The sequence below is a fragment of the Petaurus breviceps genome, unplaced genomic scaffold (assembly GCF_028583685.1).
Source record: "Petaurus breviceps papuanus isolate PSGF00001 unplaced genomic scaffold, PetGlider_PUasm1.0 90792, whole genome shotgun sequence".
Lineage (NCBI taxonomy): Eukaryota > Metazoa > Chordata > Mammalia > Diprotodontia > Petauridae > Petaurus > Petaurus breviceps.
The window spans coordinates 11,425,502-11,452,438 of record NW_027187347.1 but is presented as its reverse complement, the minus strand read 5'-3'; the positions used below and the strand labels follow the sequence as shown (position 1 = coordinate 11,452,438).

The 26,937-nt window shown below is 35.4% G+C and overlaps 1 protein-coding gene across 39 annotated transcripts in view; it reads left to right on the top strand.

The window, feature by feature from the left end:
- Positions 1-26,937, top strand: part of ZBTB20 (zinc finger and BTB domain containing 20) — a 1,019,756-nt gene that overhangs the window by 410,013 nt on the left and 582,806 nt on the right. For all 39 annotated transcript variants that reach the window (XR_011164811.1, XM_069069927.1, XM_069069948.1 and 36 more), the window contains one exon: positions 8,237-8,312. The gene's annotated coding sequence lies outside the window, so the exon portion shown is untranslated. The remainder of the gene's footprint in view (positions 1-8,236; positions 8,313-26,937) is intronic.

Sequence of the window (26,937 nt, the reverse complement as noted above, 5' to 3'; positions counted from 1 at the left end):
TATCTATCTATCTATCTATCTATCTATCTATCTATCTATCTATCTATTTATCTATCTATCATCTATCTGTCATCTATCTATCTATCTATCTAGAGAGAAGGAGAGAGAGAATTAGCTGTAAGGTATGTGAAATGGCCCAGTGATCCTTAGGGTTCATCACCAGATGGTGATACATTTTCTTTAGCATCATTTCCATTGATACACTTTGTTTATGATGTTAAGTCGTTTGACATTGTCAGTGACTGTTAGTGAATACTTTTTTTTTCCGTGGGTCTTCAGGAGCTGTAGCCACTATTATTAGTGATTTGGAAACTATAGTTGTTATTATAGCTCAGGAAAGTTTAGAGTACTCTGATCCAAGGAGGAAAACTCAAGATCTCCTCTAATGGATTTGATGAACAGAGATAATGCTCCTCACAGCTCTGTATAGCTTTAAGTTATTCTGGCTGTACAATTGTTACCTTAACAATTATCCCTATTTGTTATCAAGAATGACCTTGAGGTAAACACGTACCAAAAAGACTCACCACCCAAGCAGAGTAGACTTGACCAGATAGTTGGAATGGCATTGAGAAATTTGGGGCTGATGATAATTAAAGATGTATAGAAATTAAAACTGAGTATTAGAAGTTATCTTATCCACACTCCTCATATTAGAGATGAAGAAAGTAAAGTGACTTACTGAAGGTAAGCATGCTGTAGGTTGAAGAACCAAGATCTGAATTAAGTCTTCTGACTTCAAATCAAATCCTTTTTTTTCTTTTACATTAATATATTCCATCCCGGACAGATTGTGACCATGGGCAATTCATTTGATTTTCCAGTGTATGAATTTTTGACTAGTTTCTTACTTTCCAGAGAGAGGGGTAACTAATAGCTTCCCCAAACTGAGAGATAAACTGGTTTGACACTTTCAAGAGATGGTATATTTTTAATTACTTTTAGTTTTTTAGGATGCTGTATATTTAAAACATTAGCACTGTTCTAAAAATATGCTTCTTAATCTCAAAGACATCAGGGAGATAATTCTAAATGGTTAATGTTCTGCATATTTTTAATATCTACTATACACATAATACTATGAAAAAAGACAAGTGATTCTACTTATTTTCTTACCCAATTCATTTGTAAATCTAACAACTAGCCACTGATTTATCCGTTTTACACAACAGTATTTTAATATATAGGGCTGTCTTGAAGTGAGTTTCACATGTCTAAAGGCTATCCTCTTCCATATATACATATATAATGTTCCCCACAAGAGCCTGTTATCTCAGGATATACCATTATAGGTTTACACTGCAAGAGAAATCTCAGTAGAATGGTGATGTTGGCTTCATTGCGAGAGAATGAAAAGCAAGTGGGTGGTGAGGAAGTCAAGGCAGCAAGTCTAGACAGTCCTTTCTAGGAGTCTGATAGGGAATAGGACTAACAATACAAGATTATAGTTTCAAGGGATTCTAGGGCCATATCAAGATTTTGTTTTGTTTTATTTTGCTTCATTTACTTTCTATAATAAGGGATATCATTATATGTTTTAGACACCAGAAGAACATATAATAATGTGTGTGTGTGTGTGTGTGTGTGTGTGTGGCAGATTGAAGTCAGAGACAGAAGGAGTGATGAGAGAGACAGAGAGAATAAGAGTTTATCAAACAAAGATTTTGCTCTTGGCAGGAAGGGCCCCTCTTCCTCAGAGACTATAGCAAAAGGAAAGAGAGAGGTAGGTTGAGTTGTTTTTCTAGGTATATGTAGCCAGGGTGGGGAGGGGGGCAAAGGGAGGAGGTGATTCTCAAGTTTAGAATAGAGAAGATGAGGGTCTACCTGTAAACATTTTTGTCTTGAACTTTCAGAAGTTTAATATATGGTGACATGTTGGTACAGTGGGGAAAGAAGAGCACTGGATTTGAAGTTTGAATCCTAGTTTTGCTACTTAATCCTAGGTGACCCTGGCCAAGTCACTTAGCCTTTCTAGGGACCAGGATAGGTTGGGTTATATGACCAATAAGATCTCTTCAAGTTTTAAATATTTGACTATAGGTTAATATAGTATTCATTACAGTAGACATAAATATGATATGCCCAAGCTCTGCTTCATCTGATCTCAGATAAGAACAAGTACCTACTTAAGACCATTGGCAACCTCTTCAAAGTATTTCTTTGGACTAGAGCTAGCCTAGAAAAGCCCTCCTCTTCAAAGCTGTCAGAAAGAAATTGTATTTCTAAGCATTCCAGCTCTAGTTATCTCAGATTGTAATTTGATTTTTTGGGAATCCTAGAACTAGGGAAATTGGGAGGGATTTAGACAAAATTTGATACCTTCAAGCTCTTGTTGGAATCATTTTAATTCTTTGAAGGCAAGTAGATGCTCTTTTATAGGGCAGCTAGGTGAAATCATGGAGGGTCAGACATGACTGAAAAATGACTTAATTAACAGCAACAGAAATAAGCAGCTAAACAGGAATTTGACTTTTTCTAAAGATCAACTTTATTAAAAATTATATAAAAAATCAAGAGAATATAAGGTTATTCCCCCCCTCCCCCTGAATTTACCAATGACCTTCTACCTTGATTTGTAGCATCCTTATTGTTCTAATTCCTGGATTGATTTTTAAGAGGAACACAATAAGTGATATGACTAAATGAAGTGTAAGCACTTTTTTTCCTCCACCATTTTCTGTTGGATTAATGGAATTTCTAAACTATTAGAAAATTTATGCTAATATTTTAAAATTATTTGCACACCAAATATATACCAAATATGCTTTAGCAGCTCTTTTTATCTGTGTGTATGTGTGTGTGTGTGTGTGTGTGTGTGTGTGTGTGTGTGTGTGGTGTGTGTAAATTTGTGACCTACTCCTTTGGTAAGTTGGTGAAATCTATAGATCCTTTCTCAAAATAACATTTTTTAATGCATAGAATAAAATACACAGAATTACAAAGGAAATCAGTTAAATTGAAATAAAGATGTAATTTTCTCAGATTCATATTCATGGACCCCTTGAAATCTATCCTGAGACCTGTAGGTTTAGAAACCCTGTTTTACAGATAAACTTAATATAAATCCTCTACTAATTATAAAGAATTTAGGGGAGAAAGGAGCCATGTATCTGCTGGCCTCTTACTCTTTCTTTGTTAAAATTTATGCAAATCTAATAATAATTTGCATGTTATTTCCTTCTAGCCTCATCTCTACTCTGATATTTTCCCTTCTCAGGAGTCTGTTAATCACTCTTAGAAGCCTCTTTCTCTATGCCTTATTCTATAAAGTGTCCTTTTATAAATTTTTCCTTTGTAGGTTTTATTTTGGGTTTAAATATAGCCTGTCTTCTCAAGCTCTGGCTGCCTGATTTGATCATCTTCTTCCCAGGATAGAAATACCAGAATGAACCTTTTTTTTCCAAGAATGTGAATATAAGTCAATGTTTGGAGGCACCCATATCGGAAATGTATCATTTTGAGTATATATTTCACTGTTTCCTGTACCTCGTTTTATGAATTCTTTTTTTCTTCCTAATGAATTTTGATTAATAGTGAGTGGTTCTGCCACTAATATCCTTCTCATCATGGCATGGAGGTAACCCTGGGTCCTTGATGCCTTTGCCAGTAGCGTGTGTACCTTCTGGCAGGTCTTGCTAAGTTGGAAAGCCTTTGTATGCAGACCTGGTGATGAGCTGTATGTCTGTCTTCTGAGGGCCAGACTGGCCAAGTTCAGAGATGTTCATTTCCAGAAAGCTGGCTAGCAGATGATAAGTTTTTCCAGCAACTCACAAAAACTCTCTATGAAAGCATAGAGCTGATGATCTGCATTGGTAGAAGCCGGGTTAACACTGATTAAATTATGAATCTTTAACATATTGAAGTAATAAGTAATTATTGGTTACTGGGGTTATATGGAGTGGAAGGTGTTTATTTCTACATTGATAACCTTTGAATCGACTAGTCAACAAGTATTTATTAAGCATCTGCCATATGCCAGGCACTGTGTTAGGTACTATGGATACAAGCACAAAGATTGAAACAATCCCTAATCACATTGAATTAAAGGGGAATCTAGAAATTCTAATTTATTAGACCAAATGCATGTTCTTGAAAGAGGGTTGACAGTGAAGCCAATTTGGTCTCCCTAGAAGTATGAGAAGGAAGCTCCCTAACAACAGGAAATGAAAATATTATGAATGGGCCTGTTGTGCTGATAACAGACACTGTTTTTCCTCTACTTTCCTTCTTAAAGTGATACTGAATTGGACCTGGATAATTTACCTATATGGCTATGAGTGAATTGTCAGAAACTTAATCGAATTATGATATGCTACTCCTCTGGAATTTTTTATTATGACCCTGTGTTGGATACTTTCCCTTTCTCCCCTTTCAACTTCCTTTTGCATCTTCTCTCATTAGATTGTAAGTTCTATGAGAGCAGGAACTTTCTTTTCTGTAGTTATATTCCCATCTCTTAGCACAATACTTGGCATATAGTATTAATAAATGTTTATTCACTGACCACTTGAGACAGTGACATCATTAAGAGGCCATTGGTGAGATAAATTTACTACTAAATTCGGTGAAGTTTATTTGTTCATTTGTTTATTCCTCAAAGATTGGTAATTACCTAGTTTTATCTGAGCCTCAAAATTGTTATATACTTTATTGATTTAAAAATACTTTTCTTTCCTTTTTTTGTTGTTTATGTACTTTAGGAGCACTTTTTTAAACCTAGTATAGAAATTTTATTTCATACTTAGTTGTTGATTTTTGCAGACTTGTCTATATATGTCCTTTTGGCCTAAATGTTGGTTTTCTACAGTATGCCACATTTGATGTCCTCCTGAAAAGCCTCTAAAAGCTTGTATAAGTGCAGAATGCAGCAACTTACTTGTTAAGGGGCCTCTGCCAAAAGCAGCATTCGCTGGGGCTTTGTAGTCTGCATTGATTACCAAGCTGTCTCCCAATGTATCTCTGGGTGTTGAGTCTAATCCATAAAAACTTGCGTAGTTTGGGCACTGCTTAACTCAGTGAATCTTGCCAATGGTTGAGATTGATAAAAGTAATTTTGCTGCCTGTTTGAAATTTGGAAGGCTAAGAACCAACCATTATCAGTCAACTGACAAACACTTATTATGCACCTACTGTGTGCCAGGTATCATAATAGGTATTGGTGATACCAAAACACAACCAAAATAATACTTACCCTCAGAGAATTTACAACAATCCAGGGAAGACCCATATACATTTACAAAAGAGATACATGGCAGTGTTTTCGAGGAAGAATGCACTGTAAGTTGAAGGGAATCAGGAAAGGGTTTATATAGAAGCTGAGTCTGAACAAGTCTAGGTGTTCTAGGAGGCAGAGCAAAGGAAGGAACACTTTCCAGATATTGGGGACAGTGAGTATGGAAGGAACGGTAATGAAAGATGGACTGCCATGTTTAAGAAGCACAAAGAAGGATTTCATCCGTCATCCTCAATGTGCAGATGTAAATGATACAGGGACATTCTTGAAGAATGTACTGCATTCACCAGTGCTTCAAATTAAGTTCTAATGCCAAAAATGTCCATAATTTTACCCTACACTTTCCAGAACACTCCACTTCTCTGATGTCTAGCCTTATAGCTACATAGCAACTCAAGGCACTCTGCTCAGCTACTTGGAGGCAGAGTTAGTGGTTTTCTCATGAAGAAGCCATTAGAGGAACCGTATGCATATGAAAGAACAACTGGCCCCACTTCCAGACCCCATCCCTGGGCCAAAATATGTAGTCGCCAACAGCGAGTTGGCTACTGTGTTTTTTGAGTTCTGGCTCAGACTAAGATCCATCTGTTTTGCTCAGTCGTTTGCCCAAGTGCTATAGTAATAGTCCTATTATTACATTCTTATTATGGTCCTGTTTGAGGGGGTCAAATGTAAACAGACTATGGTCCTTATTTTATCAGGTACAGTGTCTACCATTGGTAATGATGGTGATGATCTGCTTCCCCAATCACTCTCGGTTTTCCTTACATTGTACAGCAGACATTTAGAATGAGGCTGTAGTTGTGACCAAGTCTCCTGTCCCAGGGTGATAAGAATGCGATTTTGGAGTTGTTTCTCTAAGTAAAAAGAGTGAGTATGAAGAAAGAGAATAGAGAGAAATGAGAATAGAAGAAAATAATGAAGTGGAAGGAGAGAGACTCATCAAGGAAAAGGAGGAGAAAGTGGGAAAATACTTATACCATATCTATTATACACAGAAGTGGTTTTATAATTTCATCTGAATCAGCAGAGCAATTCAGTAAAACCCTTGGTCAGTTTATTTTTTAAAAATCAGACAAATTGGTTAATGGACTAAATTTACTCGTCCCTAGTCAATACCAGTTGTGTATAGAACTATAAACCAAGTCCTTGTCCTTTCTTCTTTCTCTGCCCTATTTGGTGGGTCATATTCATTCACCATATTTAATTGGTGAGCAGAACAGTGCCAGCTGGTGATGCAAATTTATCTAGAGGTAGATAATTTTTATGCTTCTGAATCATTTATCAGGGGATTATTGTTATACCATATATTTTCTGAGCTTGAGTTATTTTTGTCAGTTTCTTTTATGAATGTTTTGTTGCCTTATAAGGAAATATGTGCACTCCCCTCCTCTCATTCAGTTGTCCCTGGTGACGCCTCCATAATTTCTGTCTTCTATACACTGGTACATTTTTAGTTTAATTCAGGCATATGAGAAGCAGGGGGGAAAGTTGAGTTAAAGTCACTGTCAGTAATGTAAATGCCCTCACACAGATACACACACATACACACACACACATACACTCCAGAAATCTAAACCTCCATTCATAGGATTTGGTGTATGACTGGGAAGGGTTATAAGTTTGTTGTATACATATAAATTATATACATACAGACAATATAATATAGCCAATGAAATCACAGTAAATGTATATTTTAATATATATATATCTATGTATATATTTATATTTGAAGGGAAAAAGAAAAATCCCTGAGTAATAAGCATGTTCTCTAATTTAATTGCCTTGAACATGAATGATTTATGATAATATTCTAATATGTAGAGACAATATGTAATATGTAAAAAAGATAAATATAACAGATTTCTTTCTCTTTTTTTGGAGGGCAATTGGGGTTAAGTGACTTGCCCAAGGTCACATGGCTAGTTTTTGTGTCAAGTGTCTTGAGGCCGGATTTGAACTTGGGTCCTCCTGACTCCAGGGCTGGTGCTCCCCTCACTGTGCCACCTAGCCACCCCAACGTAACAGATTTCTTAAAAATAAAAGGGAGCTAATAATAACAAGATCATTGAAAATTTACATAGAAAAATTTAACTTCCCCCCTAAACATTGCCATGTCACCCATTTGGAACCCTAAATAGTAATGATTTAATTTAGAAATTATTATTTTCTTGTCTTTTTTTCTTCAGTGGTAAAGATGAGAATTAGAGTCTTAGAGTCAAAAACATAAATAATAGTACTGAAGTATGCATTTATATTAGTCTTGGAAATTTAGCATCCAGCCTATTGATTTGAAATTTAAAAGATCTTTTAATTTAAAAAAAATCAATGCAGGGGATTAAAATTATTTAAACCAGGTAGTCTGATTTAGTTCTTGAATCTCTCTCTGTTCGTTCTATGACTTAGCCCTAAACAACAGTAGCTGTATATGTTAAAGTTTCACAACATGAATAACATGATATGTGATACCCTAACCAACACTTTGCCAAGCCTAGTTTGGCTCATTAAATGTGTTAGTTTAGATCTACTCTATCCATTGCCTTTGCAATGGTTTGAGTCTAAAATTTTTCCTGGTTAAAGTTTAAATAGTAATTTTACTTCAGTGTGTGCATTCTGATTTTTACAGTTCGTTCTTTTTGTCTGAAAATAACATTTTTAATAGTCTGCAGGATGTGAAATCTTTGCCTCCTTAAAAACGCAGCATAAACTAGAATATTCTTTAAATTCAGAAGGATAGACTTTCCAGCCATATCGTTATAAAGTCTTTAAAACTGAGGTATATTTTGATATTCAGAATTGCCTCTTTTTTCTTTAGATTCTTTTCTTTTCATTACAAAACTACTCTGGGAAGAGGGTTTCTTTTTTTTTTCCCTAAAAAAAAAATAGCTACGCTTGACTGATAATGCATTGCTTTGGATGGTGAAACATTATGAAAGTTTAATTTTTAATTAAATCTGAAATACCAATTATAACTGAAAGAGATTTTAACCTGTTTCTTTTCAGACTGCCTGAAGTTACATTTAGAGGCTGAAATCACTGCACCTTTAAAACAAAAAAGATTGAGCTCTACTGCATTCCTGTAAGTAAAAACTTCCTGTACCTTTCTCCTTGTTTCTGTGACTAGCTGCTAAAGGATAAAAGTAGTAGTAGTAATAGTAATAGTAGTAGTAGTAGTAGTAGTAGTAGTAGTAGTAGTAGTAGTAAGCAGACTTGGCTAACCATCTGAATTACACTTGCTTGAATTTATAAGTTTAAATTATTTCCTTTCTTAAAAAAAAAGTTTGTTGGGTTAAATCTGCAGAGTGTGTGTGTGAGTATGTGTGTGTTTTTAATCAAACCCAAATTGTTGATCTTTTCCGTTGGCTGATTTGAATTGCATTAGGGTTGGTATATGACTTTAGCACAGAGACATGCATTTCTTGTCGTCTCGTCATTGAGGATTCCTACATTTTGATACGAAGATAATATGTGGTAGCAGCTATCTGGTGACATCAAAGTAGAATCATTTTTTTTCCTTTGTGATGTCATTAGAAATTGTTGTCCTCAATTACAAAAGAAATTGAAAGAAACAGAAAGTTCTTGATGACATCACAATAGAATTCAGCTATCTTGAGGACTTTGGGCAGAACTAAACAAGATGCATAATTCCCTTGTGTGCGTGTGTTCCCCGTTCTGCTATGAAGCAGTCAAAATAGCACATCTTATGTCTTCCTGTGAGCTACAAGGCTGTCTCTCAGAGCCCCATTGTTCCATAAATGCATGTCAGAGTCTACCACAGTCTGGCCTACCCTTATTTAGCTGCTGTTTTGTCAATGTACTTGGAAGAACAATTAACATTTGGGATTTCAATGTCTGAATAACAGGCAGTGAATAGAACCCTAGCATATAAAAGATTCAGACACCCAGGGTAAAGAAAAAAAGCCAGAGCTTATAGCTGGTGGTGGAGAGGAAGCATTTTAATTTTGCACCGAAAGGTTGTGAAATACTACAATGCAAAGTCAATGTGTTGTTTTTTTTTTTTAATTTAAGATCATAATGTACAGTTTGGTAATGAAGTCCAAAGCTTATGACTTTCTCAAGTGGCATTTTTTTCAGTATTAAGTGTTAAAATGTTTATAGTTACAGGGCAAATAGTGATGGTGGTGATGGTGGTAGTGGTGGTGGTGATTGAAATTATAGGGCTATGGAACCTACTACAAAATCCTCTAGTCACTCTCTGCTGATTTTTTCCTTGGTATGCTAACTGAGGAGTACACAATGGCTTTGAGAGGGACATGTCCCTTTCTAGCAAAGAACAACAAAACTGATTCCAACAACAAAACTGATTCCATTCATTTCTGCTTTTTTTGACTGACTTCATCATGCTTGTGACTTACTGGTAGACAGGAGAGCTCACTGGATTATGTGAACCTCTATATTGTGTACTGATTATATGTGCTGAAGGATCTCTGAATTGGTTAACCATGTCTGTTGTCTGAATTCTGGCTAATGCCAGTTTCTATGGAACACAGCAAGCATAAGATCACTACTGTCATAACTTTTGGTTGAAGTAAAGATTGTATATGCCATTACCTTTACCCTGAAAATTAGAACCTTTGGATAACAAGTAGAAAGTAGGTTTTGGGGACCAGCATCTGGAAGAATATAGCCAAAGATATTTACCAATGAAAAGTTCTCTCCAAACCTACTTATTCTTCCTGAAATTTAACCACATATTAACCAAACAGTTTTTCCATTCTCAGTCTCTCTCCACCCATGTTGTCTAAGTACTTCCATAACTATTGTTTGTAATAGGCCTTGAAGCAGCTCTGACATGTAACTTGTATTTACTGAAGCTATAGGAGTTGTCCTGTATTTCACTACACATCAGAAGCCTGTCATTCAAAAGAAAACCTGTTTGATACCAATATACCTGCTTGCAATGCCAGACTCAAAGACAAGCTTCAGGGAAATGAGGTAACCGTGTGCATAGAGTAGAGACCTTGGAACCAGGGAGAATTTATGCAGTTTCTAACTTCATTATGTGAAAAATAAGGACCAGTTTCCACACAAATGAAAAGGCCACAATGTTTCTTGGAAATCAGAACAGTCTGACCTCTCCTAGGCTTTGTGTCCTTTCATGTCCTAGCATGTATCATAGTTTCAAATTTTCTACTCAATCAACAAGCTTTCATTAAGGCCTACTATGTGCCAAGTAATGTGCTAAACTACTATTAGTTTATTTACAGTAGAGGTCGACAAGCCACTCCTCACCTCTCCACCCACACTGCTACCACCTTTTACATTGAGAATTCCTGTTTTCTCAAATTAAAACTGTCATAAAACTTTGCCTTTGGGGCAAAACTGAGATCACAAGTTTTAATCTAGCACAAAAAGATCTATGAACCTCAAAAACTTTGTAGACACATTTCTTTTTTGAACATGAGAAAACTTCACAGAAGTGATTTGTCCTAAACTGCTCTATGACATAACTGTAAAAATAATCTTGGAGTCTGAGAGTTAGGTCTTTCAAGATGCCCGATCTAAGTTATCAATCACATTCCCCCCCCCCCCCCATTGATTATTTCTTTGAGGCCTACTGAGCTCTAGATGCTAAAACAAAAACACAGGTGAATGTTTAGCTGATCACATGCAAAGGATTGCTTTTAGAATTGTGATTTCATAGGTGTTCACCCCAACCCCCACCCATCCATTATGACATTGTACATTCACTGGGCCTACATATTACATGGAGGCAAATTTATTTTGTTGACTGATTACCCTTGTCAATGATGTATGAAATGGACAGAAGACCATTAACAACTTCACTAGTTTAATTGGACTTACAGGCATAATGAAACTAGTTACCAGAAGAGAGCCAATGTGACAGAGAATTCAAGCTTCCAAAATGTGGGCATCATGCATGGTGAAAGGATGTCAGTGTTGCCAGGGATTATTTCCATCATAGACAACTTTTCCTGAGCTTTGAAAAAAGAAAGAATTTGAAGAAGCTTTAATATTTCAAATCAAATTACTCATGTACCAATTTCTTTGGGTTTGCCTTTAGTGACTTTTGCCATTTAGTCATATAAGTATTTTCATTAGGGAATGATGGTGCTATTTTAATCTTGAAGATGTTACTTTCTTCCCAAAATTCATTTTCCATTATTTTTACCCTCTTGAACAAACTTCAGTCATTACATTCAGGAAGTTGGGGGTTGAGTCATTGTGACAATAGAGGTGTGTGTGTGTGTGTGTGTGTGTGTGTGTGTGAATGTATGTGTGTGCATGTATCATAATAAGTGTAGGCATGTATTATGATAAGTAAAAGGCACAACACTCTCTGTAAGGAAGATGGGAAAGTGAGCAGAGATGTGGATAATCATATAAGTTTTTGGAGATATACATATATGTATATATATGTACATATATATATATGTACATATATATATGTACATATATATATATATATATATATATACACACACACACATTTAAAATGAAAAATAATCTTACATTCTTTTCTAAAGGAGCCTTTATCTGAATCTATAGAACCCTTCCCTGCCTAGATCCAGAGTAGTGCCAGTTGTTTGTCGTACAAGTCATTTCAGTTGTGTCTGACTCTTCATGACTCCATTTAGGATTTTATTGGCAAAGATAATGGAGCATTTTGACTATTTCCTTCTCCACATCACTTTACATATGAGGAAATTCAGGGAAATTGAGCTAAGTGACTTGCCCAGGTTACAGCTGGTAAGTGTCTGAGGCCAGGTTTGAACTCAGGTATTCCTGACTCTAGGACCAGCGCTGTATCCATGTGCCACCCAACTGCACAGTGTTACAAAGGGACTTTAAAAACCAACAACAATAACAATAGCTCATGTATATACTTTTGTAATGTTATAATATATAAGATCTGGGATCTAGAAGTGGAAGAGTCCTCATAGGCCATCTAGTCTGACCTCCTTACTGTACAGATAAGGAAACTGAGGTCCAGAGAGGTTGAATGACTAGTTCCCAAGGGCACACAGAGGCAGGATATGAACCCTTGTCCTTTGAGTCTAGAGCCTGACTCAACTGTGCCAAGCTGTCTCTGACACCTTGAGAGAATAGCAGCAGCCTCTTAGGTTAGTGGCAGAGACCTTTACCCTATTGTGTTTTAAAAGCTTTGTGGTAATGTTGCTGTTTCTTAAAAGTCACATCCACCTCACTTTGCCAGTAATGTTGGAAACATTATACTTGTAGCACCAATTTAGAACTTGCCTTCCTTTTTGACTTGAAACAACAGTGTAATAGCATTAAGCCCAAGCATTGCTTGATTATGTTGTTCTTTATGCAGAGGAAAGTAAGTTCAATGTAAAAGGTCTGTGAAATCAAATTGTTTCATTTCAGTGTTAAAACTTACATTTTTGTATTTAACCACATATACAGATTGTGTTTGAAGGTATCAGAAAGGGCTAACATTGAAGTGTGCAGTCCAAATGAATTCTAGAATTTCTGAAACATTCTGCTTGTACTTAAGGTGCTTAGTTTATGTTACAGAAATATAAATCTCAATATTTTGTGAACACTGGGAAAAGTTAAACTTCAGTTTGTGTAAGATTTATTTTGGGAACTGATAGAAGTTTGAAGGATCTCATCAAAGTCTTGATAATTACAGTAGAAGAAGCGTTAATTGATTTCTACATAAACATATAGTCCCTACTTTTATGTGTAGATAAAAATAATACACAAGTACCTTTTGGCACGTGTGTGCAAATACTATGTTTGTATATGTAATGTACATATGTGTGTTCTCTTTTAGACTAAAGGTTAGTCAAGATCAGAAATATTGAAAAGTAAAAATAGTACACATATTCAGAACATTCATAGATTTGTATTAATACTTACTAAAGAAAACATTATTTCAGAAATTTATTTGAGTTGGTGTCTTTTGAAGTAAGGAAGGGCCTGACACTTCAAAACATGCTTTCCCTCTGCCTAAGCCAAACTAGATCTCTGACAATCTTCCAAGGAAAGGTCAGATGAATTTTATTTCCTCTTAAGTTAATAATTGTTATAATTCCTTTTGTTGCCTAATGGATGTTTATATTTTGGTTTTTAGAACTTATTATTTAAAATAGGATTTGATTCTTTCTTTTCTCCCTAGAAAATTTTTCTACTGACTATACCATCTTCTGTAAGAAGTCTTTCCTAATTTCCCATAATGCTAATGCTTCCTTCCTATTAATTATTTCCATTTTCCTATGAATATCTTGTTTTTAAATTGTCATTTTCACGTTGTCTTCCTTACACCTCTAAGACTGTGAGCTCTTGAGAATGGGGATTATTTTTTGCCTTTCTTTGTCCCTTCATTAGCTTAGCACAGTGCCTGGCACCAAATAGGCAGTCATAAAATGCTTAATGACTGACAGACTGGTTGATTGTGCTGCTTTAGTCTTCTTTACAATATTGGTATGTTTTATTATGTAAAGTGACCAGGGGCCTAGAAGCATAAAACGCATTATAAATAAATCACCATTGTCATCAATCCTTATTAGTCACTAACAATTCTTTAAAAGAATTTTTCTGTTGAAAGGAAACCAAGGTTGTTTTGTGGTATGGTCTCACAGATAGAGAACAGATATTTGGATTTACTAAGAGGATTACAATTTAATCAGTTTTAAAAAGTTAAACATAATATTTGAGCTTTACTACAACAGAAGTTTATGTGGAGTTGTATCTCCAGTGAATCAATGAGCTGAAGTTAACCATAGTGCGTATGACAACACATGGAGACCAAATGTCTTTTTGGTCCAATTGTCAAAGTTCCTACAATTGCTATTTCAGAGCACTCAGGTGGAATAAGGACAATTATTATTAAGCCCAAAAAATGAATCTCACTAAGACTGATTTAAAATGTTAACAATAAGAAATTATTTTGTGTTTATCAATTGTCTCTTCCTATCTCCTGTTCATGTGGGATAGTAGCAATTAGTTCTCTAATTTTCCTAAAGCTAAATTAATAGATAACAACAATGATAATAATATGACATTTATATTACCCTTTAAAGTTTGCTGAACACCTTACAAATATGATTTCATTTGACCTTCACAATAATCCCCATTTTACAGATGAGGAAACTAGGGTAGAAAGCAGTTTGGCTAACTTGCCCTGGGTCATATGCCTAGTGTCAGTGTTAGAGACAGGATTCAAATTCAAGTCTTCCTGTCTCCTGTATCCCCTAGCTCCCTTGATGAAATATGTGCCAGCCAACCAAAATTATTAAATTTTTACTATGTGGCAGGCATCATGCTAAGGACTTGTGATCCATAGAATGAAAAAGTAGTCTCTGCCCTCAAAGTTAACTTTCTTATGAGGAGAACATGTAAATAACTTGTACATGCATATATTTATTGTACAGAATAGATGGAAAATTGGCAGCTAGATGGAGTAATGGGTAGGCTTGGGGTCTGGATGACTCATCTTCATGAGTCCAAATCTGGCCTAGATACTTACTAGCTTTGTGACCCTGGGAAAATCACTTAACCCTGTTTGCTTCAGTTCCCACATCTATAAAATGAGCTGGAGATGGAAATGGCAAAGTACTGTAATATCTTTACCAAGAAAACTGCAAAATGGGATAACAGAGATTTGGACACTATTGAAACGACTGAACAGCAACAAAAAGATAAAAGGTAAAATCAGAGAAGGGAAAGAATCTAGCAAGAGGGGAGACTGGTAATGTCTCCCTCTAGATGGTAGAATTGAATTTTAACTTAGTCTTTGGATGCTTCATTTAAACTATATAGGCCTCAATTTCTTCATCTCTAAGTTTAAGAGGTCAAATGACCTCTAGATCCTAATGGGTACAAATAATGAATCATATGAAATGGTTGTATGTATTCAAACTTGCATTATTTAAAGTTGTAATTATGTGAAATAAGGTGACTAATTCCAGACTGTTGGAAATCTGTAGTGGAAATTTAAATATTGCAACCACTTTGTGAGAATTTAGTTCATTATTTGCAAAAATCAAGACCTAATTGTAGGTTACCTCTTAAGAGCCTTACTAGTTCTAAAATCCTGTGATTCTCTAAATAGAAGCCACGAGAACCAAGATTTATCTCATTTCTAATCCTACCTTACTATAGGACATTAGTAAGTTGTTTATCTTCTTTGTGCTTTACTTCCCTGTTTGATAAAGTATTATAGTTAAACTAGCCTTTGTCAGATTTCTGAAGAAAAAGAGATGACCAAGTGCTTTTGACCTTTGAAGAAAGACCCTAGTAAACTACTATAATATAACATTTTGGCTGTAAACAAGCAAGAACCCTCTCCCTTCCATCCAGCCATCGATCATATAAAGTAGAAAAAGGTAGAATTGGTTACGCCTATTATCTCTCAGGTTAGTGTTTGACCCATGTCATAAAATTCTTTTTAATGTTTAATACTCCTTGCTGCATATTCCCATGATTATCTTCATAATCATACCCATGATTCTCACCATATATTACAAGTAATAACAGTCGGCTTTACTTAGGTCAGCCTTTGAAAAGTGTGTGTATGTCCAAGTTCATTAAATATGTTTTAACTAAAGAATGATTCAGTTTTATTCTTAAATCTCTTCATTTATAAATGAAACAGCATTCAACTTCTTTAAATATTTTGTGGATACTGGAGCAATACTTGGGGCTTAATTCTATCAGACATCAGTCAACAAGCATTTATTAAGCACTTATTATGTGCCAGCTTGTTCTTGTTCTTGTTCTGTGACTGGCCTGCCTCCTTTACTGAACCCTTAATACTACTTTTTACATGGCTTTGCTTGTGTCCAAGCCTTAGACATAATCCTTTAACTAACTTATCCCTTCCTCTATTCCCAGTCCCATGCATCTTTCCAGTGTCTTTTGTGAAATAGGCAGTTTTGATTCCTCCAAGATCTTGGCATTTCATGATTTGCAGCCATATATATATCACTACAAGATTATGGGTATTAAACAAATGACTTCTGCATTGGGAAGCAGCTTGGGATCATTGGAATAGCTGGGCAGTTTCCAAATGTGATCCAGACTTCTCTCCTTCTCCTGTTCAATTCTGGGCCACTTCGTTGTCCATCTGTAGTACCTAAGATGTATCATAATCTAGACAATGTATATTTTTCATCAGTATGTAAATTACTAGACTTATTTTTTTGAGGGATGATGGATCTCAATGAGGAGGCCCTGTAGTGTTCCTGGATTCAATGCAGTCAACACAATGTTTTCCATAAACAGGAGCATCTGGAGAACCATGCCATCTATAAGAAATCCATGTTCTATTTGGACTTAATGCAAGATATCCTCCATGACACTGGCAAACACCTTTCCTGAGCATATGTTTCCCTGTTTTATGCCTCACTTAATATTGATACTCAGAGGATTGTAGAACAAAGTTGTCTCTGTGGTTGCATTCTCTCAAGGAATCCTGTATAAACAGAAGCATCCGAAATGCTTTGTTGGATGAGAGCCTTTAAAGCTGTATTTTGTTCTACTAAGTCAAATGCTATTTTGTAAACAACAAGCAATAAATAAAACAATCTTGTATTCTCAACATTCCTGTCCCCTAAATAAGAGTTCACCTAAGGGCCCTAACCCAGACTCTCATCTTTTCTCTTTCTATACTCTCTACTCTCTCCCTTGGTGGTTTCATCATCTCTCATGGGCTTAGTAATCATTTCTATAATTATTCCATGCTAATCTGATCCAACAAGCATTTATTAGTAATAAACACATCTGTATATTTAGCCCCAATCGCTTTTCAGTAGCACCAACTGCCTGTTGAACATTGCCACTTAAATGCCTCATTTGTACATCAAACTCAATATACACAATTCTCATGCTCAGTGGGGCTAGGACAGGTTCCATCAGGCATCCATCCGACAGACCCGATGTGTCCAGTGGAACAGCAACCATCAACGGCAGTTTGTTTAGTGAAACAGTATCCAGTGTAGACCACACATTCTGTGGGAGCAAAATTTGATGAAGCTTATGTAGCTGGTAGAGCAGTATCCATCAAAGTTTGGCAGAGAAAGTATGGTATCCCCAGGAGGCATCACTGCCCCTGAAGTGTCTAAAGTATGCTGTTTCTCCACAAGTGGACTATGGCCGCATGTGACCACTTTACATGTTTGCCTTTCACACATGTACCTTATCATGTAATAGATATGTATACACCTACATATCCGTATCCATATATAATACATCCATACATGTATAGATACACATGTATGTATATATTACATACAGATGTGCATATATATGTGTTCCCTATGCATGTTCATTTTCCTTGCTGATGATATAGATTATCTGTGGGAAAATGCTCCCTGCATTAATAAAGGAAATAGTTTTTTGCTCCTTTTGAAATTATTTTCTTTTATGAAATACTTTTGCTTTTAATTGTGTCCTTAGGCCAACCAACTATTAAAGGTAAATACATTGGCGGGGGGGAAGTGCTCATGAACTATAGTTTTGAATAGTAACAAATCTGTAGTGTACCTTAAACCTGATGTGGCCTTCTCTGAGGAACCCATTTTAGAATTTTGGGATACTTCCATGAATAGAAGATGTCTGCGCTGGATATGACATAATTTTGATATCAGTGGAGGATCAATTGACAAATTATCTGAAAGAGGAATGAATACCAAATACTTGAAAAAAGTCATAATCATTGTTAGTTACCAAAAAAGGTAATTGAGAAAATATCATGAACTATCATCCTTTATATATCATCATTTATACAAATTTTTATGAGAATAATTTGTACATACATTGAGGACCTCCTTGATGAAGGTATGATAAAAGGCAGTCTTTTATAAATGGTGACTCAATTTCATATTGCCTCTGTAAGCTATTTGTTGAGTAAAAGTTTCAAAGAATATAAGATGTGCTTTTAATAAGTTTGTTGACCATAAAAATATATTTGATTTAATGGAATGTCTATCAATGGTTAAATGAATAGGGGCGTAGGGGCAGCTAGGTGGCACAGTGAATAGACCACCGGCCCTGGAGTCAGGAAGACCTGAGTTCAAATCTGACCTCAGACACTTAACATTTACTAGCTGAGTGACCTTGGGCATGTCACTTAACCCCAATTGCCCTGCATTCCTCCCTCTGAAAAGAAAAAAAAAGAATATTTGTGGACAATCTATAAAAATATGTGGTTCTTAGCCTCCTCTATCTTCTTTCTAAGATAAAAGTAGAAGCATGCATTTATGAAATACAAGTATAACTTCAATTTTAATGGACAATAAATACCATAATTAAAGTAGAAGTTATTACTTAAACAACTAGTTTTGAAATGTAACTCTAATAAGGCCAGAATTGAATAATTTGCTAATTATTCTTGGAAGTTCAGATGATGACCTTGATTCTATCCTATACTCAAGTGGTGAGAGGAATGGCTACATGGAAGGAGAGAGGAGGGAGAGAGAGAGAGAGAGACAGAGAGAGATTCCTGATAGGAAATACCATCAGATGTTAAGAGTAATATAATGTTTTCCCTTATAGTTAGAGCAGTTCTACTTCTAACACTCATTAAATTTTTCTTCTCTGTTCCATAAACACTACTTCAGGTCTGTGTTTTTTTTTTTAAACCATTCATCCAAGTCCTGAGGGAGATACTGGTGAAACAGTATTAGAGAAAGACCTGACAGGTGGGACTTTGCTTTTTGGCAAAGGCTCTGTCTTTCCAAGATGTTTCAGTGTCAGTAATATTGATAGTACATTAAATCAGAAAGTACATTAACACATCTTTTGAATTGATTGGTCTCCTTGGAAGGTTTTTTTTTTTCAAGTCATATAACATTTTGTTAAGAATACCACTCTAGTTCAATGTTCTGTTCTTGTGGAAATTTTGACTGAGGAAACCTTTTGTAAGATTGAAGAAGCTTATCTAATCTTTTCAGGACTGATGAGAAGTAATCAGGAGCCTTGTGACTCTTCTCAGCTGCACATTTTCAGGGAATTAGGGACAGATTTCTCAGGAATGATAATGGGAGTCACACATTAAATTGCTGCATACATGGCTATAAATGCACCCCCTTCATATATTCCTAATGACAACTTGATAACACCATCCTCTGCTTCCTGACCCAGGGAAGAGTAGGGCATATGGTACTAAAATTCTTCCAGTGGGTCAGAAAATAGTGGAGTCCATTTTTTCATTTAGTGCCACATTTTCACATCATAAACATCCTGAGAGAAAATTTCTGAAGATACACAGGAAAATAATTTGCTGCATTAGTATGAGAGGAAATTAAATTAGTGGATAGTAATTGAGTGTCAGAAGTCCTGAATCTTAGTATTTGCTCCTTTACCAATTGGCAGATTAAGTATACACAAGTTTCCAAACCATAAGCTGTCCTTTGCTTATCTTATTTCCATTAATCAATATGTTTGTTGGTAAAATAATTTCTAGTGCTTTTTATAAAGATCTTCTGACAGGTCTTTCACCCAATACTGAGCTACACATTTAGTCAGTGGTTTTGCCCAGTGACACCTCTAGATTCCCTGCATTGTAGAGTGAGAAAAACACTGATGGGAAGTGTTGCTCAGAGGCCACCCTGTACCCAGCATCCTTGACTACAGTTTGATGCAACCTGTCAGGTTTGAGTAGGGGATTGAAATAAAGATTTTCAAGGACTTGTCCTGGAATAAAAACTCTTTACTATGCTGTGATGTCAACTGATTGATTGCATGGTATTACTAATATCTTTATGATGACGTGCTTCAGAAAGGCAGGATGGTCTAGACTGTTAGGGATAGAACATTACAAGAACTGACCGAGTCATTGATGACCTATGTGATTTTTTTTTAGACAAGGTTTTAAACATCTCCGTTTCCTTATCTACAAGAGTTAGGGATGTTTTCTTCTCTGTTACTTATCTATTAAAAAGAGAAGGTAAATGATGCACCCAAAACATTCAGAGTTATTTGCAATAAAGACACTCTATAGTTACAGTGTATTACTTTTACAGTGGCTAGAGATACGTATAAATCACTTTTGCATCTCAAGAGAAAGGTGCTTCATCAGTGAAGTTAGTTATTAGAAATTAGTTTGTTTTTGAGGCAATGTGTAGAGACATGCACTATTACTGCTAAGTGCTATTCAAAACATGGAAACAAAGATCGAGAAGGAATTCCACTGCTACTGAAGAATTTTTTAGATTTATTTAAAATACATCTTTGAATTATAGTATTCCCATTCAACCTTAAAGGTCACTATTTAGGACTTTTAGAAAATAATGTTAATTATATTGATTTAACTACTTGTACATATCCTAGAAGAGAAGGCAAAAAAAGGTGATCAATCCTACACAATTTTTAATTCTTTTTTAAACCCATGTAGAACATAACTGAAAATCTACTCTTGATCTGTTGTAATGTGTGTTTTTATTAGTGTACGTACAATAGGAATTCGTTCAGTTTACTGGAGACCTTCCTTTGGATGTCTTGACAATGCATAGAAGCCAGTGGGACATGACAGTCACCCATCAATTTTTCCCTCAGACTCTCTACATCATGGGCCCTCCTTTCCCTGTCACACATTTCTCTAATGATATTCTTTACATTGTTTTGCTCATATAATTCATTGTTGGTAAGACGTTGCCAATGAAGTGGTGGCTGACAAAAGTTTTCATATAGTTATATCTTCTGTTCTTACCTGAGTCTTCAATGAAAGCTGGAATCTTATAGAGATTATGAAGTTATAGACATTGATTACACTGAATCAGATCTAAAGTTCATTACCACTGAGAAAGATAATAACTCATTGGCATAAGCAATAACCTATACTTCATTGTTACAAAAAGCCATTCTATGAAAATATTGAGTGACACTGGCCTGGGTAAGAAATTGAAGCTTACAAACAAATTAATAAATTAAAGAATTAAATTAAAAAAAAAGTAGATACAAAAAAAAAGAAATTGAAGCTTGTCTAATTCACATATACTTGTGAAATTCATGTTTGCTTTATTATCTATTATTAACAGGCAGTAATTAATAAAGTAAGTAGACCAGTTTAAACAAATACAGTTACTTTACAATACTTAAAGCTACATTCTAGAAGAGCAACATGGTATAATGGATAAAAAGACAGTCTTGGAGTCAAAAAAACCTGAGTTCAAGTCCCATCTCCAATACATACTGATTGTGTGACCATGAGCAAGTCATATAGTCACTTAAACTAGTCACTAAGAGCTCTAGATCAGTAATTCTCAAAGAGTGGTTTAGGGGTTCCATAAGACCCTTTTAGGAGATTCATGAGATCAAAATTATTTTCACAATCATACTAGGATATTATTTGCTTCCTCTCTTTTCTAACTACATATCTTTATAAAAGCAGATATTCTCCTTATGCTTCAACCAAAACAACATATCTCAACAAATAGAATGCAGAAACTGATATGAGAATCCAAGTGTTATTTATTAAGCTGTTACATCATCTGTAATGCAGTCACCTACCAGATTATCTTATTCTGGGGAACTAGATGTGTTTGAGCCCAAATTTATCAACAATTCAGTATTACTGGATTTCTTTTCTTCCTTTTTTTCTGGAAATGTTCATCTTCGTTTTTTAGGGTACAGTCATTATCCTGATAGCAATATAAGGCTGAAGAGCTCTCTTTTACTCTACATGTGCCAGACAGAGAAGAAAGAAGCAGAACCAGGGTCAAGATCTGCCAATATTTCTTTATCTAATTCTCTTTTTACCACATTGGAACCTGGGGACCAAAGATAAGATAATCTGTCCTTCAGTCAACATAACTGAAGAAGTGGCTCCTGAAGGAATGGAGTGAGTTAATGCTTATTCATGACCCTTTCTGTTGGGACATTGTAGGCAGGTAAACAAGTAACTTATAGGAGACCTTGAGGGGAGCCCACCTCCTCAAACTGCAAATAAATTGTTGTAATTAAAATTATTAATGTGACACTAATTTGAGAAATAGCTAATAGCTGTTCCTTGTCTAGGAACACTAGACCAAGTTTTGCCTTCAGCCTTTCATTTAGATGTAAAGATATACTCACTCCAAGATATAGACTTATATAAGCTTAGAATATATACACATTGCATACACAAATACAACTTTCTGGATAGTCAATATGTTTGTGATTGTTTTACCTTAAGTAAAAAAATTCTAACGAAATTAGGTTTAATTTTATCCATTAGATTTATTTGATAACTGAAATAAATATCTGGGAAAATTTTAGCAACCAACCAATTAAAGAGCTTTATTTTCTTTAGTTTGCAGTGTTACCTGTGGGCTTAGAGCTAATGGTTATACCTGCAATAGTATTAAATTTCATAACAAAATGAAAATATTATTTATTGTATTTTGTGAACCTTCTTAACCTAATAGACTTTGTTGTAAATCACCCCATTATTCTTTAAAACTTAAAGTTTTTACTAGGTATCAGCTGAAAAGTAAAATATATCATAGGAACCTCTTCTCAAGTTCTAGCCTTTTTTTTAAGCTATAGAGAATCAAATTGTTATTACTTCTCATTTGGCTTTTCAGTGGTTGTGACATGAATTATTTACAATTAGCTCTCACTTTAATATTTGGCTCCAGTGGTAGATACCTTATTGTCATTGGATACAATTTACCTTGCATAAAAGACTTACACCCGCACCCACACACATCACTATAAATATGTTTTATTTTCAAACCCAAGCTGATGATGTGTATTATTAGCTAGAACTTTTCCCTGTCTCTCATTTTAAATTGGGGTTTTCTGTGATTAGTCCTTTATGATTCTATGTCAAAGATAATCTGTTCTTAGGTATTTTTCTTTCATAGAGATGTTATATTCTATTGTGAATGAATTTTCTTAGAAAATTTTAGCCTTTTCTGTTCTTTCTGAGATTAAATATTTCCCTCTGGAATTCTCTACTCATTTAGTTTTTCAACTTTTCAACTTTCCCTAATTGTCATTCTCAAAGACATAGAAATCACAATACCCACCCTATTTGTCCTAAATTCTAATAGTTTTTGAATTTATCGATGAAAAATATCTAGATTAACATGTTCTATGTGAAAAAGAGAATCAACAAATTAATAAATTAAGGCTCTGTTTACACACATTTTTACTATGAAGGCTTATTATCTGAGGCTTTAAAATAAGACCCTAGTACTTGATTGTATGTTGCTGCTGTTGTTGTTTCAGCCATGTCTAACTCTTTATGAACCTATTTGAGATTTTCTTGTCAAAGATATGGGAGTAGTTTTGGCATTTCTTTCTCTAGTTTTTTTTTTTTTTTCAGATGAGGAAACTGAGCCAAATAGGGTTGACTGGCCTAGCATTACATAGCTAATATGTGTCTGAGGCCAGATTTGAACTCAGGAAGATTAGTCTTCCTGACTCAGCACTCTATCCATTGTGCCATCTAGTTCCCTCTTCATTATATGTGCTAAACATTCATGGGTTGATCTAACACGTTAAGCCATTGACTGGTCCTCTTCCCTAATATGAAAATCCAGATTCCTAAAACTCAGACTTACCTATGGAACTGGAATCACATTTTTGTTCCTTCATGACAACTGACTGCAATGCTGGCAGAACCTGTTATTTGTAACAAAGATTTGTCAATAGAAATGTAAAGAGTACAGTAAATTTCATTATTTTTATTCCTTTTCTGGCCTAATATGTGTACATACAAATGTTCAGACTTGTTGGAAGATAACCATATTCACTATCACCTGCAAAGAGCTATCAGTGAATATGATGACTGTACAATTTCACCAGAAATATTGTGGAACTAGAGTAGTTCTTAAGTTTATCAGTTCTAACCATGGTCAATGGTCATGTAGTCTTGATTATTAATCCATTAGAAAGCATCCCATCAGTACTTACTATGTGCCTGGCACTATGGATAACTTTTTTTTTTAATGAAAGTCCCTATTCTATTGGAGCTTCATATATAAAATTGTGGAGAATACAAAATAAATATGAGGTATTTAAGTAACAAAGACTTTTAAATCAACATAGAGGTAACAGGAAGTTTTAGCATTTGAACTGTGTCTTACATATACACATACATATTGTTTTATTCCCTTAAAGCTGGCAGAATACATGTAGTCGTGGAGCCAGATAAAATCTGACCGACTGATAAAAGAATGAGAAGCCTTAAATATGGTTTGTTTGTTTTTTTAAGCAATCGGAGTTAAGTAACTTGCTCAAGGTTACATGGCCAGTTATTTCTGGGTGTGGTGCTGAGTATCCGAGCCCGGATTTGATCCAGGTCATCCCAACACTGGAGCTGGTGCTCTTACTCGCTGAGCCACCTGGCTGCCTCTCTTAAATACGTTTTAGGATAATCCCAATCTCAGGATATCTGTGCCCCTATGATTTATGGTCTACATATGTGTTTGGCCATACCGCAAGAAAGGAAGTTTCTTAGTTGAATAAATTGTAAATATAATAAGACAAGACAATGAACAACATGTCAGTTGAAATTATGATCCCAGAATCTCTGTGTTTCCCCTGTATAGCATATGTCCATAGGATACTAAGATAAGAGAAGTCCCACTGTTCAAGAATGTCTGGTCCTACACTTCTTGCCCTTCAGTGGTTACAAACAGGAAGACTACTCCTGCTCAGCCTCATCTGGTCTTAAAATTGCTGACACAGGAAAGGGGATTTTTAGAGCGAAGCAAAGAATATCTGGTTGATTAGTTTAGGCTTTGGCCTTTATTGGAGTTCAAATTCTTAGATGATTATTAGGCCAAAGGTATGGGCATAGGAGATGGAATGACGTATGTGAGGAACAAGGAAATGGACAATTCGGCTTGATTTAGAAAACAGAAGGGCATGATGTGCAGAATTATAATCATCTTCGTCATCACATCAAAGCTATCATTAATGCAGTGTTTGCTTTAAGGTTTCTAAAGTACTTTAGGTGTATTTTCTCATTTGATCCTCCCAACAACCTTGTGAGTAGATGCTTTTATTATCCCCATTTTGCAGATGAGGAAAGTGACTGACAGAATTTAAGTGACTAGTTGCCCAGTCAGTAACTGTATGAAGCAGGATTAGAACTACCATCTTCCTAAATCCAGCTCTTTATGCACGGTACTACTTAACTGCCCCAGTAGAAAGAGGCTGGTGTGATTTGAAGAGAGCCTAATCTCCCTCTACCAAAAATACCTCCTACACTGAGTTCCCATGGTGTCTGAAATTAATTACCAGCATGTATTATTCCTTCAGATTGAGGAATGATGTCTCCAGAAGGCCCCTTTTAAAATATAAACATTGCATGATAGAAAATTTTTTTTAAAATAAGTCAGTAATAGCTATTCATACTGTATCTTAGCATGAATTACTTTATTAATTTAGGGGAGTTTTTATATAATTATAATAATTAATTTAGGAGAGAATTATTAATTGGGAAGGTAATCAGTGTAGAACAGAGATTGCATTGCAGGAGAGAGGAGGCATGTGAGGGCAGAGTTCCTGACAGTTTTGCAATACCACATGGTATGATGGCTAAGGCAAACTATACTGCACTTAAATGTGTTATGCTACTTAATGCTCTTACTGAAAATGAATGGGCAGAGTGTAGATGAGTGGCACTTTTGCTCCAAGCAGTTGGCAATTAAACTTCTGTACCTTCCATGGGGGCTTAAAAGAGCAGCACACATGTAGGAAGATATCCATTTTCACCATCACCTGTAAAAAGCCTTCAAGGAATATGGCTGTATGATTTCATCAGAAATGCTGTGCAGTGAGGTTAGTCCAGAATAAGCTCATTGGTTCTAGACCTAATCAGAGGTCACATTGTCTAGGCCCCTTCTTTTACAAATAAAGAAAATGAGTTTAAGAGGAGAGGAGTAATAGTAGTAACAGCAATAATAATAGCTAGCATTTTTTTTTAGCAATTTAAGATTGCAAAACAAACAAATACTATCTCATTTTATCCTCTCAACAACTCCAAGAGGTAGGTGTTATTATATTCTACATTGTGTCTATAAGAAGAAACTAAGACAAAGATTAAGTGACTTGCCCAGGGTAACACTCCTAATAAGTATCTGAGGTTAGATTTGAACTCAAGTCTTTGTGACACCAGGCCCAGGGCTCTGTCTACTGAACCACCTATTACCTTAACCAAATTCACACACAGGTAATAAGTAACTGAACCAGACTAGAATGCGCTTGAAACTCAGTCCTTAATCTGACTACATCACCAAATTGCAATGTGAAAGCTAGCATGAAGAGCCTGAAATGTGAACTTTATAACGAGAAATTTTTTTTTCAGGCAACAATAATAATAGAGCTGCCTTTTCTTAGCTTAGACATCAAATCTTATGGAATGTCAAAAGTCACCCATGATGTTGAAATAAAATGAAGGCACCTTCCCTGTGGAAGGATCCAGCTTAACATTTATTTCCTGCCTGACCTCCAACCCCCACCTTATTTTGTCATTGAAGACTTGTTGATATGTTTCTTGTTTCTACAACTTAGCTCCAGTGCTGTTGAACTAGGATACCTGAGGGGCCTACACTATGATTTAACTTTAAGTTACTGGAAGAAATGCAATAAAACATAATCTATTTTAAGAAAGTGAAGACGAAAATAATCTTGAGGCCTAAAATAAGTATTTTATGCTCTTTTTAGCTTTCATACAGAGAGGGTTTTTTTTATTTGTTTTTGTTTGTTTTACCCCTCTCTCTCTCTCTCTCTCTCTCTCTCTCTCTCTCTCTCTCTCT